The sequence below is a fragment of the Heterodontus francisci genome, unplaced genomic scaffold, assembly GCF_036365525.1.
Source record: "Heterodontus francisci isolate sHetFra1 unplaced genomic scaffold, sHetFra1.hap1 HAP1_SCAFFOLD_837, whole genome shotgun sequence".
Lineage (NCBI taxonomy): Eukaryota > Metazoa > Chordata > Chondrichthyes > Heterodontiformes > Heterodontidae > Heterodontus > Heterodontus francisci.
Window position 1 is genome coordinate 213,026 of NW_027140645.1, and position 18,493 is coordinate 231,518.

The 18,493-nt window shown below is 54.2% G+C and overlaps 1 protein-coding gene across 1 annotated transcript in view; it reads left to right on the top strand.

The window, feature by feature from the left end:
* Positions 1-18,493, top strand: part of LOC137360381 (mitochondrial Rho GTPase 2-like) — a 65,105-nt gene that overhangs the window by 41,598 nt on the left and 5,014 nt on the right. The gene's annotated exons all lie outside the window — the stretch shown is intronic.

Sequence of the window (18,493 nt, forward strand, 5' to 3'; positions counted from 1 at the left end):
CAAGAGTGGCTCAGTAGCACCACTACTGACCGGGCCTAAAGGACATGGCTGCTAGACTGGGACTGTGGCAGGTAGTGAGGAAACCAACGAGGGAAAAACCTACTTGACCTCGTCCTCACCAGTCTACCTGTCGCAGATTCATCTGTCCATGACAGTATTGTTAGAAGTGACCACTGCACAGTCCTTGTGGAGATGAAGTCCTGTCTTCACACTCAGTACCGACCATTGTGTTGTGTGGCACTACCACCGTGCTAAATAGGATAGATTTTGAACAGATCTAGCAACTCAAAACTGGGCATCCATGAAGCGCTGTGGGCCATCAGCAGCAGCAGAATTGTATTCAACCACAATCTCTAACCTCATGGCCCGGCATATCCCCCACTCTACCATTACCATCAAGCCGGGAGACCAACCCTGGTTCAATGAAGAGTGCAGGAGGGCATGCCAGGAGCAGCACCAGGCATACCTAAAATTCAGTTGTCAACCTGGTGACGCTACAATGCAGGACCACTTGCGCACCAAACCGGAAGCAGCATGCAATAGCCAGAGCTAAGCAATCCCATAACCAACGGATCAGATCTAAACTTCGCAGTCCTGCGGGTAACTCACCTCCTGTCTCCCCAAAGCCTGTCCACCATCTACAAGGCACAAGTCAGGAGTGTGATGGAATACTCTCCACTTGCTTGGATGGGTGCAACTCCAACAACACTCAAGAAGCTCGACACCATCCAGGACAAAGCAGCTCGCTTGATTGGCACCCCATCTACAAACATTCACTCCCTCCACCACCAACGCACAGTGGCAGCAGTGTGTACCATCTACAAGATGCACTGCAGTAACTCACCAAGGCTCCTTAGACAGCACCTTCCAAACCCACGACCTCTACCAACTAGAAGGACAAGAGCAGCAGATGCATGGGAACATCACCGCCTGCAAGTTCCCCTCCAAGTCACACACCATCCTGACTTGGAACAATATCGCTGTTCCTTCACTGTTGCTGGGTCAAAATCCTGGAACTCCCTTCCTAACAGCACTGTGGGTGTACCTACCCCAAATGGACTGCAGCGGTTCAAGAAGGCAGCTCACCACCACCTTCTCAAGGGCAATTAGGGATGGGCAATAAATGCTGGCCTGGCCAGTGACGCCCACATCCCATGAATGAATAAAAAACAAACATCCAGTTGTGAATCATGGTGAACAATTGACAGGAGGAGGAGGCGCAACAAATATCCCCATCCTCAACAACGGGGGAGCCCAGCACATTAGTGCGAAAGATAAGGTTGACGCATTTGCATCCATCTTCAGCCAGAAGTGCTGAGTGGATGATCCATCTCGGCCTCCTCCTGAGGTCCCCAGCATCACAGATGCCAGTCTTCAGCCAATCCAATTCACTCCACGTGATATCAAGAAAAGGTTGAAGGCGCTGGATACTGCAAAGGCTATGGGCCCTAACAACATTCCAGCAACAGTACTGAAAAAGTGTGCTCCAGAACTAGCCCCCGCGACCCTATCCAAGCTGTTCCAGTACAGCTACAATACTGGCACCTACCTGACAATGTGGAAAATTGCCTAGGTATGTCCTATTCACAAAAAACAGGAAAAATCCAATCCAGCCAATTACTGCCCTATCAGTCTATTCCTGATCATCAGCAAAGTGATGGAAGGGGTCATTAACAGTGCTATCAAGCAACACTTGCTCAGCAATAACCTGCTCCGTGACACTCAGTTTGGGTTCCGCCAGGGCCACTCAGCTCCTGACCTCATTACAACCTTGGTTCAAACATGGACAAAAGAGCTGAACTCCAGAGGTGAGGTGAGAGTGACTGCCCTTGACATCAAGGCAGCATTTGACTGAGTATGGCATCAAGAAGCCCTCGCAAAACTGAGGTCAATGGGAATCGGGGGGGAAAACCCTCCACTGGCTGGAGTCATACCGAGCACAAAGGAAAATAGTTGTGGTTGTTGGAGGTCAATCATCTCAGTCCCAGGACATCACTGCAGGAGTTCCTTAAGGTCGTGTCTTAGGCCCAACCATCTTCTGCTTCATCAATGACCTTCCCTTCATCATAAGGTCAGAAGTGGGGATGTTTGCTGATGATTGCACAATGTTCAGCACCATTCGTGACTCCTCAGATAATGAAGCAGCCCATGTCCATATGCAGCAAGACCTGAACAATAACCAGGCTTGGGCTGATAAGTGGCAAGTAGTATTTGCGCCACACAAGTGCCAGGCAATGACCATCTCCAACAAGAGAGAATCTAACCATCTCCCTTTGACATTCAATGGCATTACCATCACTGAATTCGCCACTATCAATATCCTAAGAGCTACCATTGACCAGAAACTGAACTGGAGTAGCCACATAAATACCGTGGCTATGAGCAGGTCAGAGGCTGGGAATTCTGCAGCGAATAACTCACCTCCTGACTCCCCAAAACCTGTCCATCTACAAGGCACAAGTCAGGAGTGTGATGGAATACTCTCCACTTGCCTGGATGGGTGCAGCTCCAACAACACTCAAGAAGCTCGACATCATCCAGGACAAAGCAGCCCACTTGATTGGCACCCCATCTACAAACATTCACTCCCTCCACAGTGACGCACAGTGGCAGCAGTGTGTACCATCTACAAGATGCACTGCAGCAATGCACCAAGGTTCCTTCAACAGCATCTTCCAAACCCGCAACCTCTACCAACTAGAAGGACAAGGGCAGCAAATGCATGGGAACACCACCACCTGCAAGTTCCCCTCCAAGTCACACACCATCCTGACTTGGAACTATATCGCCGTTACTTCACTGTCGCTGGGTCAAAATCCTGGAACTCCCTTCCTAACAGCACTGTGGGTGTACCTACCTCACATGGACTGCAGCGGTTCAAGAAGGCAGCTCACCACCACCACTTCAAGGGCAATTAGGGATGGGCAATAAATGCTGGCCTGGCCAGTGACGCCCACATCCCCCAAATTAATATTAAAAAAAAGTGGAGCTAATTGGGAATCCAGATGTGATGATTTGCTTTTCTGATCAGTGAATAATGAATGAATAACAGACACCATCTTTGGGCCTGTCATCTCAATCATCATTCACACAGTGAATGCATGTGAACTTTAACCTTTCTGTGTGTTTGTCGGTAAACTGGTGAGAGAAAAAGCAGAGAGTGAGAGTGTTTTTGATTAAAAACAAGAAATGCTGGAAATACTCAGCAGGTCTGGCAGCATCTGTGGAGAGAGAAGCAGAGTTAACGTTTCAGGTCAGTGACCCTTCATCAGAGTTTGATTGTTGCGGCTGGTTTAATTCTTTGGTCACTAAATGAAGGTAGATGTTAAGATGTTTAGTAAATATATACATGTGAGAAATGTTTATCTGGATTGTGTGAGCCTCGACCTTTTCTCTCCAATAAAAAGTTAGTGTGAGGGGGCTAAGCAGCTTTTGATGTTGGGTGCCCCCGTACAGATGAAGTAGAAAGTGGCAGTAAAGGGCACATGGTGGGGCCAAATGACCCTGACCTTTGTTCCCAAAACTGCAAGACAATCGTACGTTTTTGATTTCTCTCTTTCATGTAGGTTAAACATTAAGCTTCTGACTGACTGTAAATCTAATCAATGCCGGCACGTCAATAGGAGACACCCTACATCTACTGTAATTCATTGTTTCCTGGAGTATAGCCTGGGTACAGACTCCTAAATAAATAGCATCTGAGTAAACCCAAAGTCTAACATCCTTCCACACCTGCAGTGACTCATTTAAGGGGAACGCTAGCTATGTACGTGAGGAAAAAAGGGATAGAGGGTGGCGCAGTGGTTAGCATCGCAACCTCACAGCTCCAGGGACCCGGGTTCAGTTCTGGGTACTGCCTGTGTGGAGTTTGCAAGTTCTCCCTGTGACCGCGTGGGTTTCCGCCGGGTGCTGCGGTTTCCTCCCACAGCCCAAGACTTGTAGGTGATAGGTAAATTGGCCATTGCAAATTGCCCCTAGGGAATATGGGATTGCTGTAGGATTGGTATAAATGGGTGGTTCTTGGTTGTCACAGACTCGGTGGGCTGAAGGGCCTGTTTCAGTGCTGTATCTCTAAATAAAAAAAATTTAAAAAAAGGATTGGGAGACGATGTGGGATGTGGAGCATAAACCCCAGCAGAGATCATTTGGGCTGAATGGCCTGTTCCTGTGCTATAGATTCCATGGAGCTTTCCGGAATAGAATGTCTGGCCTCTTTATCCAATATCCCCACACTTGCACCTTCCTAGCAGGAGCTTGGGAATGGTAATTTGGTGAGCTGACCAATTTCTCCAGATCAATGGATCCCTGGGCCAATTGTGGAGCCTCTCCAGAACCCCAGGTTTAGATTAGTGAAGTAACAGGGATAATTCAGTCAACCTGCCCCACCATTTTCTTAGCCGTGTCAGCTGTACCTTTTTAATTTTAGTGTCTCCACCCGCGATGCACTTTGGAACCGGAATGGTCTGTGGGGTCCTGCTACACGTGGCCTTTACCAAGTGAGCCAGTGGGGGAGCCAGCTGTACACATTAACCAGATACAACTATCGGGTAGTGCTGATATTATCAAACGGGTAGAGAAGCCTTTTTAATATCTCTGCTTTACAGGAATGTTTAATGAAATTATAAGAGAGAAAATATCTGTTGGCAACAACAACTTGCATTTATATAGTACCTTCAACATGGTAAAACATATCGGAGTGTTTAACAGGAGTGTTATCAAACAAAGTTTGACACCAAGCCCCATGAGATATTACGTCAGATAACCAAAAGCTTAGCCAAGAGTTAGGTTTTAAGGAGTATTTTAAAGGAGGAGAGAGGCATGGAAAGGTTTAGGGAGGGAATTTCAGAGCTTAGGACCAAGGTAACTGAAGGCGCGGCTACCAATAGTGGAGTGATTAAAATTGGGGAAGCTTAACAATTGCAGGAGTGCAGAGACCTTGAAGAGCTGGAGGAGATTACAGAGATAGGGAAGGGTGAGGCCATGAAGAGGATTTGAAAACAAGGACAATACAGTCAGTTTATTTCTGATACTGTTCCTGCTCAGAATCCTTCTCTTCTAGGATCTCTTCATTTCATCATTTGAGGAGCGGGGGGATTTCTGCGTGCAGATGTTTTTTTATATATTCAACAAGCAAGGCAAAATGTCCAGAGGTCACCACAAGCAAGTTAACATTTCAATTTCTTAGCCTGGATCTGACAGGAACTTTGGCAGGAACAGAGAGAGAGAGGGAGAGAGTCAAGACCAAGGGAATAGCAGTTGTTTAAGATACGAGCACACAGCTCGGAGTCTCACAGCTCGGAGTCACAAGGGAGAGTGTGAGTTGGAGACCAATCCATAGTGTAACCACTTCCAATAGGATTTTGGGGTAATGACAGCCATTCAGGAGAAGGACAACAATTCAACACCCTCTAGATGGATTTCTGGAAAAGGGGAGACTGACTCTGGTGAGTAATTCAACAAGAACAGGGCAAAATAGACAGGGACCAACACACAGGGACAGGGGGACAGGGACCCACACACACAGCAAGAGGGAGACAGGGACCAACACACAGGGACAGGGGGACAGGGACCCACACACACAGTGAGAGGGAGACAGGGACCCACACACACAGTGAGAGAGAGACAGGGACCCACACACACAGTGAGAGGGAGACAGGGACCCACACACACAGTGAGAGGGAGACAGGGACCCACACACACAGCAAGAGGGAGACAGGGACCCACACACACAGTGAGAGAGAGACAGGGACCCACACACACAGTGAGAGGGAGACAGGGACCCACACACACAGTGAGAGGGAGACAGGGACCCACACACACAGTGAGAGGGAGACAGGGACCCACACACACAGCAAGAGGGAGACAGGGACCCACACACACAGTGAGAGAGAGACAGGGACCCACACACACAGTGAGAGGGAGACAGGGACCCACACACACAGTGAGAGGGAGACAGGGACCCACACACACAGTGAGAGAGAGACAGGGACCCACACACACAGTGAGAGGGAGACAGGGACCCACACACACAGTGAGAGAGAGACAGGGACCCACACACACAGTGAGAGGGAGACAGGGGCCCACACACACAGTGAGAGGGAGACAGGGACCCACACACACAGTGAGAGAGAGACAGGGACCCACACACACAGTGAGAGGGAGACAGGGACCCACACACACAGTGAGAGAGAGACAGGGACCCACACACACAGCAAGAGAGAGACAGGGACCCACACACACAGTGAGAGGGAGACAGGGACCCACACACACAGTGAGAGGGAGACAGGGACTCACACACACAGTGAGAGGGAGACAGGGACCCACACACACAGTGAGAGAGAGACAGGGACCCACACACACAGTGAGAGGGAGACAGGGACCCACACACACAGTGAGAGAGAGACAGGGACCCACACACACAGTGAGAGGGAGACAGGGGCCCACACACACAGTGAGAGGGAGACAGGGGCCCACACACACAGTGAGAGAGAGACAGGGACCCACACACACAGTGAGAGAGAGACAGGGACCCACACACACAGTGAGAGGGAGACAGGGACCCACACACACAGTGAGAGGGAGACAGGGACCAACACACAGGGACAGGGGCACAGGGACCCACACACACAGTGAGAGGGAGACAGGGACCCACACACACAGTGAGAGAGAGACAGGGACCCACACACACAGTGAGAGGGAGACAGGGACCCACACACACAGTGAGAGAGAGACAGGGACCCACACACACAGTGAGAGGGAGACAGGGACCCACACACACAGTGAGAGGGAGACAGGGACCCACACACACAGCAAGAGGGAGACAGGGACCCACACACACAGTGAGAGAGAGACAGGGACCCACACACACAGTGAGAGGGAGACAGGGACCCACACACACAGTGAGAGGGAGACAGGGACCAACACACAGGGACAGGGGCACAGGGACCCACACACACAGTGAGAGGGAGACAGGGACCCACACACACAGTGAGAGAGAGACAGGGACCCACACACACAGCAAGAGGGAGACAGGGACCCACACACACAGTGAGAGAGAGACAGGGACCCACACACACAGTGAGAGGGAGACAGGGACCCACACACACAGTGAGAGGGAGACAGGGACCCACACACACAGCGAGAGGGAGACAGGGACCAACACACAGGGACAGGGGCACAGGGACCCACACACACAGCAAGAGGGAGACAGGGACCAACACACACAGCAAGAGGGAGACAGGGACCCACACACACAGTGAGAGGGAGACAGGGACCCACACACACAGCAAGAGGGAGACAGGGACCCACACACACAGTGAGAGGGAGACAGGGACCCACACACACAGCAAGAGGGAGACAGGGACCAACACACAGGGACAGGGGCACAGGGACCCACACACACAGCGAGAGAGAGACAGGGACCCACACACACACAGCGAGAGGGAGACTGGGACCCACACACACAGCGAGAGAGAGAGACAGGGACCCACACACACAGTGAGAGAGAGACAGGGACCCACACACACAGTGAGACAGACAGGGACGCACACACACAGTGAGAGGGAGACAGGGACGCACACACGCAGTGAGAGGGAGACAGGGACCCACACACACAGCGAGAGAGAGACAGGGACCCACACACACAGTGAGAGAGAGACAGGGTCCCACACACACAGTGAGAGGGAGACTGGGACCCACACACACAGTGGGAGAGAGACAGGGACCCACACACACAGCGAGAGAGAGACAGGGACCCACACACACAGAGGGAGAGGGAGACTGGGACCCACACACACAGCGAGAGGGAGACAGGGACCCACACACACAGTGAGAGAGAGACAGGGTCCCACACACACACACACAGAGGGAGAGGGAGACAGGGACCCACACACACAGCGAGAGGGAGACTGGGACCCACACACACAGTGAGAGGGAGACAGGGACCCACACACACAGTGAGAGGGAGACAGGGACCCACACACACAGTGAGAGAGAGACAGGGTCCCACACACACAGTGAGAGGGAGACTGGGACCCACACACACAGTGAGAGAGAGACAGGGTCCCACACACACACACACAGAGGGAGAGGGAGACAGGGACCCACACACACAGTGAGAGGGAGACAGGGACCCACACACACACACACAGAGGGAGAGGGAGACAGGGACCCACACACACACACACAGAGGGAGAGGGAGACAGGGACCCACACACACAGTGAGAGGGAGACAGGGACCCACACACACACACACAGAGGGAGAGGGAGACAGGGACCCACACACACACACACAGAGGGAGAGGGAGACAGGGACCCACACACACAGTGAGAGGGAGACAGGGACCCACACACACAGTGAGAGGGAGACAGGGACCCACACACACAGTGAGAGAGAGACAGGGACCCACACACACAGTGAGAGGGAGACAGGGACCCACACACACAGTGAGAGGGAGACAGGGACCCACACACACAGTGAGAGAGAGACAGGGACCCACACACACAGTGAGAGGGAGACAGGGACCCACACACACACACACAGAGGGAGAGGGAGACAGGGACCCACACACACAGTGAGAGGGAGACAGGGACCCACACACACAGTGAGAGAGAGACAGGGTCCCACACACACAGTGAGAGAGAGGCAGGGTCCCACACACACAGTGAGAGACAGACAGGGACCCACACACACAGTGAGAGAGAGACAGGGTCCCACACACACAGTGAGAGACAGACAGGGACCCACACACACAGTGAGAGGGAGACAGGGACCCACACACACACACACACAGAGGGAGAGGGAGACTGGGACCCACACACACAGTGAGAGAGAGAGAGACAGGGACCCACACACACAGTGAGAGACAGACAGGGACCCACACACACAGTGAGAGACAGACAGGGACCCACACACACAGTGAGAGAGAGACAGGGTCCCACACACACAGTGAGAGACAGACAGGGACCCACACACACAGTGAGAGAGAGACAGGGTCCCACACACACAGTGAGAGAGAGGCAGGGTCCCACACACACAGTGAGAGAGAGGCAGGGACCCACACACACAGTGAGAGGGAGACAGGGACCCACACACACACACACACAGAGGGAGAGGGAGACTGGGACCCACACACACAGTGAGAGAGAGACAGGGTCCCACACACACAGTGAGAGACAGACAGGGACCCACACACACAGTGAGAGAGAGACAGGGTCCCACACACACAGTGAGAGACAGACAGGGACCCACACACACAGTGAGAGAGAGACAGGGTCCCACACACACAGTGAGAGACAGACAGGGACCCACACACACAGTGAGAGAGAGGCAGGGTCCCACACACACAGTGAGAGAGAGACAGGGACCCACACACACAGTGAGAGAGAGACAGGGACCCACACACACAGTGAGAGAGAGACAGGGACCCACACACACAGTGAGAGACAGACAGGGTCCCACACACACAGTGAGAGAGAGACAGGGACCCACACACACAGTGAGAGACAGACAGGGACCCACACACACAGTGAGAGGGAGACAGGGACCCACACACACAGTGAGAGGGAGACAGGGACCCACACACACAGTGAGAGAGAGACAGGGACCCACACACACAGTGAGAGACAGACAGGGACCCACACACACAGTGAGAGACAGACAGGGACCCACACACACAGTGAGAGAGAGACAGGGACCCACACACACAGTGAGAGGGAGACAGGGACCCACACACACAGTGAGAGAGAGACAGGGACCCACACACACAGTGAGAGAGAGACAGGGACCCACACACACAGTGAGAGACAGACAGGGACCCACACACACAGTGAGAGAGAGGCAGGGACCCACACACACAGTGAGAGAGAGACAGGGACCCACACACACAGTGAGAGACAGACAGGGACCCACACACACAGTGAGAGGGAGACAGGGACCCACACACACAGTGAGAGGGAGACAGGGACCCACACACACAGTGAGAGAGAGACAGGGACCCACACACACAGTGAGAGAGAGACAGGGACCCACACACACAGTGAGAGACAGACAGGGACCCACACACACAGTGAGAGAGAGACAGGGACCCACACACACACAGCGAGAGGGAGACAGGGACCCACACACACAGTGAGAGAGAGACAGGGACCCACACACACAGTGAGAGGGAGACAGGGTCCCACACACACAGTGAGAGGGAGACAGGGTCCCACACACACACACACACACACAGTGAGAGAGAGACAGGGACCCACACACACAGTGAGAGAGAGACAGGGTCCCACACACACACACACACACACAGCGAGAGGGAGACAGGGACCCCCACACACAGTGAGAGAGAGACAGGGTCCCACACACACAGCGAGAGGGAGACAGGGACCCACACACACAGTGAGAGGGAGACAGGGTCCCACACACACAGTGAGAGGGAGACAGGGACCCACACACACAGTGAGAGAGAGACAGGGACCCACACACACACAGCGAGAGGGAGACAGGGACCCACACACACAGTGAGAGGGAGACAGGGACCCACACACACAGTGAGAGAGAGACAGGGTCCCACACACACAGTGAGAGGGACACAGGGGCCCACACACACACACACACACACAGTGAGAGAGAGACAGGGACCCACACACACAGTGAGAGAGAGACAGGGTCCCACACACACACACACACACACAGTGAGAGAGAGACAGGGACCCACACACACAGTGAGAGAGAGACAGGGTCCCACACACACACACACACACACAGCGAGAGGGAGACAGGGACCCCCACACACAGTGAGAGAGAGACAGGGTCCCACACACACAGCGAGAGGGAGACAGGGACCCACACACACAGTGAGAGGGAGACAGGGACCCACACACACAGTGAGAGAGAGACAGGGTCCCACACACACACACACACACACAGTGAGAGAGAGACAGGGTCCCACACACACAGTGAGAGAGAGACAGGGACCCACACACACAGTGAGAGAGAGACAGGGTCCCACACACACAGCGAGAGGGAGACAGGGACCCACACACACAGTGAGAGAGAGACAGGGTCCCACACACACAGTGAGAGAGAGACAGGGACCCACACACACAGTGAGAGAGAGACAGGGTCCCACACACACAGTGAGAGACAGACAGGGACCCACACACACAGTGAGAGAGAGACAGGGTCCCACACACACAGTGAGAGAGAGACAGGGACCCACACACACAGCGAGAGGGAGACAGGGACCCACACACACAGTGAGAGAGAGACTGGGTCCCACACACACAGCGAGGGAGACAGGGACCCACACACACAGTGAGAGACAGACAGGGACCCACACACACAGTGAGAGACAGACAGGGACCCACACACACAGCGAGAGGGAGACTGGGTCCCACACACAGTGAGAGGGAGACAGGGACCCACACACACAGTGAGAGAGAGACAGGGTCCCACACACACAGTGAGAGGGAGACAGGGACCCACACACACAGTGAGAGAGAGACAGGGTCCCACACACACAGTGAGAGGGACACAGGGGCCCACACACACACACACACACACAGTGAGAGAGAGACAGGGACCCACACACACAGTGAGAGAGAGACAGGGTCCCACACACACAGTGAGAGGGACACAGGGGCCCACACACACACACACACACACAGTGAGAGAGAGACAGGGACCCACACACACAGCGAGAGGGAGACAGGGACCCACACACACAGTGAGAGAGAGACAGGGTCCCACACACACAGTGAGAGGGACACAGGGGCCCACACACACACACACACACACAGTGAGAGAGAGACAGGGACCCACACACACAGCGAGAGACAGACAGGGACCCACACACACAGCGAGAGGGAGACAGGGACCCACACACACAGTGAGAGACAGACAGGGACCCACACACACAGTGAGAGACAGACAGGGACCCACACACACAGCGAGAGGGAGACAGGGACCCACACACACAGTGAGAGAGAGACAGGGTCCCACACACACAGTGAGAGACAGACAGGGACCCACACACACAGTGAGAGAGAGACAGGGACCCACACACACACAGCGAGAGGGAGACAGGGACCCACACACACAGTGAGGGAGACAGGGACCCACACACACAGTGAGGGAGACAGGGACCCACACACACAGTGAGAGAGAGACAGGGACCCACACACACAGTGAGAGGGAGACAGGGACCCACACACACACACACAGAGGGAGAGGGAGACAGGGACCCACACACACAGTGAGAGGGAGACAGGGACCCACACACACAGTGAGAGAGAGACAGGGTCCCACACACACAGTGAGAGAGAGGCAGGGTCCCACACACACAGTGAGAGACAGACAGGGACCCACACACACAGTGAGAGAGAGACAGGGTCCCACACACACAGTGAGAGACAGACAGGGACCCACACACACAGTGAGAGGGAGACAGGGACCCACACACACACACACACAGAGGGAGAGGGAGACTGGGACCCACACACACAGTGAGAGAGAGAGAGACAGGGACCCACACACACAGTGAGAGACAGACAGGGACCCACACACACAGTGAGAGACAGACAGGGACCCACACACACAGTGAGAGAGAGACAGGGTCCCACACACACAGTGAGAGACAGACAGGGACCCACACACACAGTGAGAGAGAGACAGGGTCCCACACACACAGTGAGAGAGAGGCAGGGTCCCACACACACAGTGAGAGAGAGGCAGGGACCCACACACACAGTGAGAGGGAGACAGGGACCCACACACACACACACACAGAGGGAGAGGGAGACTGGGACCCACACACACAGTGAGAGAGAGACAGGGTCCCACACACACAGTGAGAGACAGACAGGGACCCACACACACAGTGAGAGAGAGACAGGGTCCCACACACACAGTGAGAGACAGACAGGGACCCACACACACAGTGAGAGAGAGACAGGGTCCCACACACACAGTGAGAGACAGACAGGGACCCACACACACAGTGAGAGAGAGGCAGGGTCCCACACACACAGTGAGAGAGAGACAGGGACCCACACACACAGTGAGAGAGAGACAGGGACCCACACACACAGTGAGAGAGAGACAGGGACCCACACACACAGTGAGAGACAGACAGGGTCCCACACACACAGTGAGAGAGAGACAGGGACCCACACACACAGTGAGAGACAGACAGGGACCCACACACACAGTGAGAGGGAGACAGGGACCCACACACACAGTGAGAGGGAGACAGGGACCCACACACACAGTGAGAGAGAGACAGGGACCCACACACACAGTGAGAGACAGACAGGGACCCACACACACAGTGAGAGACAGACAGGGACCCACACACACAGTGAGAGAGAGACAGGGACCCACACACACAGTGAGAGGGAGACAGGGACCCACACACACAGTGAGAGAGAGACAGGGACCCACACACACAGTGAGAGAGAGACAGGGACCCACACACACAGTGAGAGACAGACAGGGACCCACACACACAGTGAGAGAGAGGCAGGGACCCACACACACAGTGAGAGAGAGACAGGGACCCACACACACAGTGAGAGACAGACAGGGACCCACACACACAGTGAGAGGGAGACAGGGACCCACACACACAGTGAGAGGGAGACAGGGACCCACACACACAGTGAGAGAGAGACAGGGACCCACACACACAGTGAGAGAGAGACAGGGACCCACACACACAGTGAGAGACAGACAGGGACCCACACACACAGTGAGAGAGAGACAGGGACCCACACACACACAGCGAGAGGGAGACAGGGACCCACACACACAGTGAGAGAGAGACAGGGACCCACACACACACAGCGAGAGGGAGACAGGGACCCACACACACAGTGAGAGGGAGACAGGGACCCACACACACAGTGAGAGGGAGACAGGGACCCACACACACAGTGAGAGAGAGACAGGGACCCACACACACACAGCGAGAGGGAGACAGGGACCCACACACACAGTGAGAGGGAGACAGGGACCCACACACACAGTGAGAGAGAGACAGGGTCCCACACACACAGTGAGAGGGACACAGGGGCCCACACACACACACACACACACAGTGAGAGAGAGACAGGGACCCACACACACAGTGAGAGAGAGACAGGGTCCCACACACACACACACACACACACAGTGAGAGAGAGACAGGGACCCACACACACAGTGAGAGAGAGACAGGGTCCCACACACACACACACACACACAGCGAGAGGGAGACAGGGACCCCCACACACAGTGAGAGAGAGACAGGGTCCCACACACACAGCGAGAGGGAGACAGGGACCCACACACACAGTGAGAGGGAGACAGGGACCCACACACACAGTGAGAGAGAGACAGGGTCCCACACACACACACACACACACAGTGAGAGAGAGACAGGGTCCCACACACACAGTGAGAGAGAGACAGGGTCCCACACACACAGTGAGAGAGAGACAGGGACCCACACACACAGTGAGAGAGAGACAGGGTCCCACACACACAGCGAGAGGGAGACAGGGACCCCCACACACAGTGAGAGAGAGACAGGGACCCACACACACAGTGAGAGAGAGACAGGGACCCACACACACAGTGAGAGAGAGACAGGGTCCCACACACACAGTGAGAGAGAGACAGGGACCCACACACACAGTGAGAGAGAGACAGGGACCCACACACACAGTGAGAGAGAGACAGGGTCCCACACACACAGTGAGAGACAGACAGGGACCCACACACACAGTGAGAGAGAGACAGGGTCCCACACACACAGTGAGAGAGAGACAGGGACCCACACACACAGTGAGAGAGAGACAGGGTCCCACACACACAGTGAGAGACAGACAGGGACCCACACACACAGTGAGAGAGAGACAGGGTCCCACACACACAGTGAGAGAGAGACAGGGACCCACACACACAGCGAGAGGGAGACAGGGACCCACACACACAGTGAGAGAGAGACTGGGTCCCACACACACAGCGAGGGAGACAGGGACCCACACACACAGTGAGAGACAGACAGGGACCCACACACACAGTGAGAGACAGACAGGGACCCACACACACAGCGAGAGGGAGACTGGGTCCCACACACAGTGAGAGGGAGACAGGGACCCACACACACAGTGAGAGAGAGACAGGGTCCCACACACACAGTGAGAGGGAGACAGGGACCCACACACACAGTGAGAGAGAGACAGGGACCCACACACACAGTGAGAGGGAGACAGGGACCCACACACACACACACACACACACACACAGTGAGAGAGAGACAGGGACCCACACACACAGTGAGAGGGACACAGGGGCCCACACACACACACACACACACACACACAGTGAGAGAGAGACAGGGACCCACACACACAGTGAGAGAGAGACAGGGTCCCACACACACAGTGAGAGGGACACAGGGGCCCACACACACACACACACACACAGTGAGAGAGAGACAGGGACCCACACACACAGCGAGAGGGAGACAGGGACCCACACACACAGTGAGAGAGAGACAGGGTCCCACACACACAGTGAGAGGGACACAGGGGCCCACACACACAGTGAGAGGGAGACAGGGACCCACACACACAGTGAGAGAGAGACAGGGACCCACACACACAGCGAGAGGGAGACAGGGACCCACACACACAGTGAGAGAGAGACAGGGACCCACACACACAGCGAGAGGGAGACAGGGACCCACACACACAGTGAGAGAGAGACTGGGTCCCACACACACAGTGAGAGACAGACAGGGACCCACACACACAGTGAGAGACAGACAGGGACCCACACACACAGTGAGAGACAGACAGGGACCCACACACACAGCGAGAGGGAGACAGGGACCCACACACACAGCGAGAGGGAGACAGGGACCCACACACACAGTGAGAGAGAGACAGGGTCCCACACACACAGTGAGAGACAGACAGGGACCCACACACACAGTGAGAGAGAGACAGGGACCCACACACACAGTGAGAGAGAGACAGGGTCCCACACACACAGTGAGAGACAGACAGGGACCCACACACACAGTGAGAGACAGACAGGGACCCACACACACAGTGAGAGAGAGACAGGGTCCCACACACACAGTGAGAGACAGACAGGGACCCACACACACAGTGAGAGAGAGACAGGGACCCACACACACAGTGAGAGACAGACAGGGACCCACACACACAGTGAGAGACAGACAGGGACCCACACACACAGCGAGAGGGAGACAGGGACCCACACACACAGTGAGAGACAGACAGGGACCCACACACACAGCGAGAGGGAGACAGGGACCCACACACACAGTGAGAGAGAGACAGGGTCCCACACACACAGTGAGAGACAGACAGGGACCCACACACACAGTGAGAGAGAGACAGGGACCCACACACACACAGCGAGAGGGAGACAGGGACCCACACACACAGTGAGGGAGACAGGGACCCACACACACAGTGAGGGAGACAGGGACCCACACACACAGTGAGAGAGAGACAGGGACCCCCACACACAGCGAGAGGGAGACAGGGACCCACACACACAGTGAGAGGGAGACAGGGACCCACACACACAGTGAGAGAGAGACAGGGACCCACACACACAGTGAGAGACAGACAGGGACCCACACACACAGTGAGAGAGAGACAGGGACCCACACACACAGCGAGAGGGAGACAGGGACCCACACACACAGTGAGAGAGAGACAGGGTCCCACACACACAGCGAGAGGGAGACAGGGACCCACACACACAGTGAGAGAGAGACTGGGACCCACACACACAGTGAGAGACAGACAGGGACCCACACACACAGTGAGAGGGAGACAGGGACCCACACACACAGCGAGAGGGAGACAGGGACCCACACACACAGTGAGAGACAGACAGGGACCCACACACACAGTGAGAGAGAGACAGGGACCCACACACACAGCGAGAGGGAGACAGGGACCCACACACACAGTGAGAGAGAGACAGGGTCCCACACACACAGCGAGAGGGAGACAGGGACCCACACACACAGTGAGAGAGAGACTGGGACCCACACACACAGTGAGAGACAGACAGGGACCCACACACACAGTGAGAGGGAGACAGGGACCCACACACACAGCGAGAGGGAGACAGGGACCCACACACACAGTGAGAGAGAGACAGGGTCCCACACACACAGCGAGAGGGAGACAGGGACCCACACACACAGTGAGAGAGAGACTGGGACCCACACACACAGCGAGAGGGAGACAGGGACCCACACACACAGTGAGAGGGAGACAGGGACCCACACACACAGTGAGAGAGAGACAGGGTCCCACACACACAGTGAGAGACAGACAGGGACCCACACACACAGTGAGAGACAGACAGGGACCCACACACACAGCGAGAGGGAGACAGGGACCCACACACACAGTGAGAGACAGACAGGGACCCACACACACAGTGAGAGAGAGACAGGGACCCACACACACACAGCGAGAGGGAGACAGGGACCCACACACACAGTGAGAGACAGACAGGGACCCACACACACAGCGAGAGGGAGACAGGGACCCACACACACAGCGAGAGGGAGACAGGGACCCACACACACAGTGAGAGACAGACAGGGACCCACACACACAGTGAGAGGGAGACAGGGACCCACACACACAGCGACAGACATAAAAAGTCAGAGACGCGAGAATAATAAAGACAATACAGCTGCTATGTTGTGTTACGGGAAAACAATATATTAATAAACAAGAGCTTAATACTATTCAGTGTAATAAGGAAGTTGTTTGAGAGCGTAAAATTTAATCTGATAAGTATTTGACAAACTACGGTAAATAGAATGCCTGTGAATTGGATTCTTTCTTCTGATTCTGTGCTCTGTGATATAATTGTATACATTAAATGACATTAATTGTGTTTGTGTGAAGGGGTTCTGTTTGGTGTAAGTTTGTACAAACTGGGAGACAATCGAGACAGTCGTTTCTCAGGAACATAAAAACTAACTAGGGTGTACAAACTATTTAAGGAAGTATTTTAATATAGCAGGTTATATAATATAGAGGTTTATGATTACTATTGGGGTATATATGAAATATTTTGTACATCTTTAAGGTACAAAATATTTAAGGGAATATAATATTTCAGGATATATCAATTTCTCTTCAATACTTAATCATATTAAATATTATGTGCTAATGATCCTTTGTTCTCTGCCTTTTATTAAGTGTATTTTCTGCTCCTATTAATAAATTTCAAGTCGTTATTTTTGAGTTTAACAATGAATGTTCCACCACAGGATATTCGACTACATGTGACATCTCAGCCAAGCTTGATCTGCCTTTGCTCAATATTCATTTGTCTTCAGCAGAGACAGATGGTTAGAAATCAGAAGTGGCTAATTTCCCCTCTTTTCCCCTGCCCTGCCCTGCAGGATGATCTAGTGCTCAATAATATGGTTAGCTATTCAGT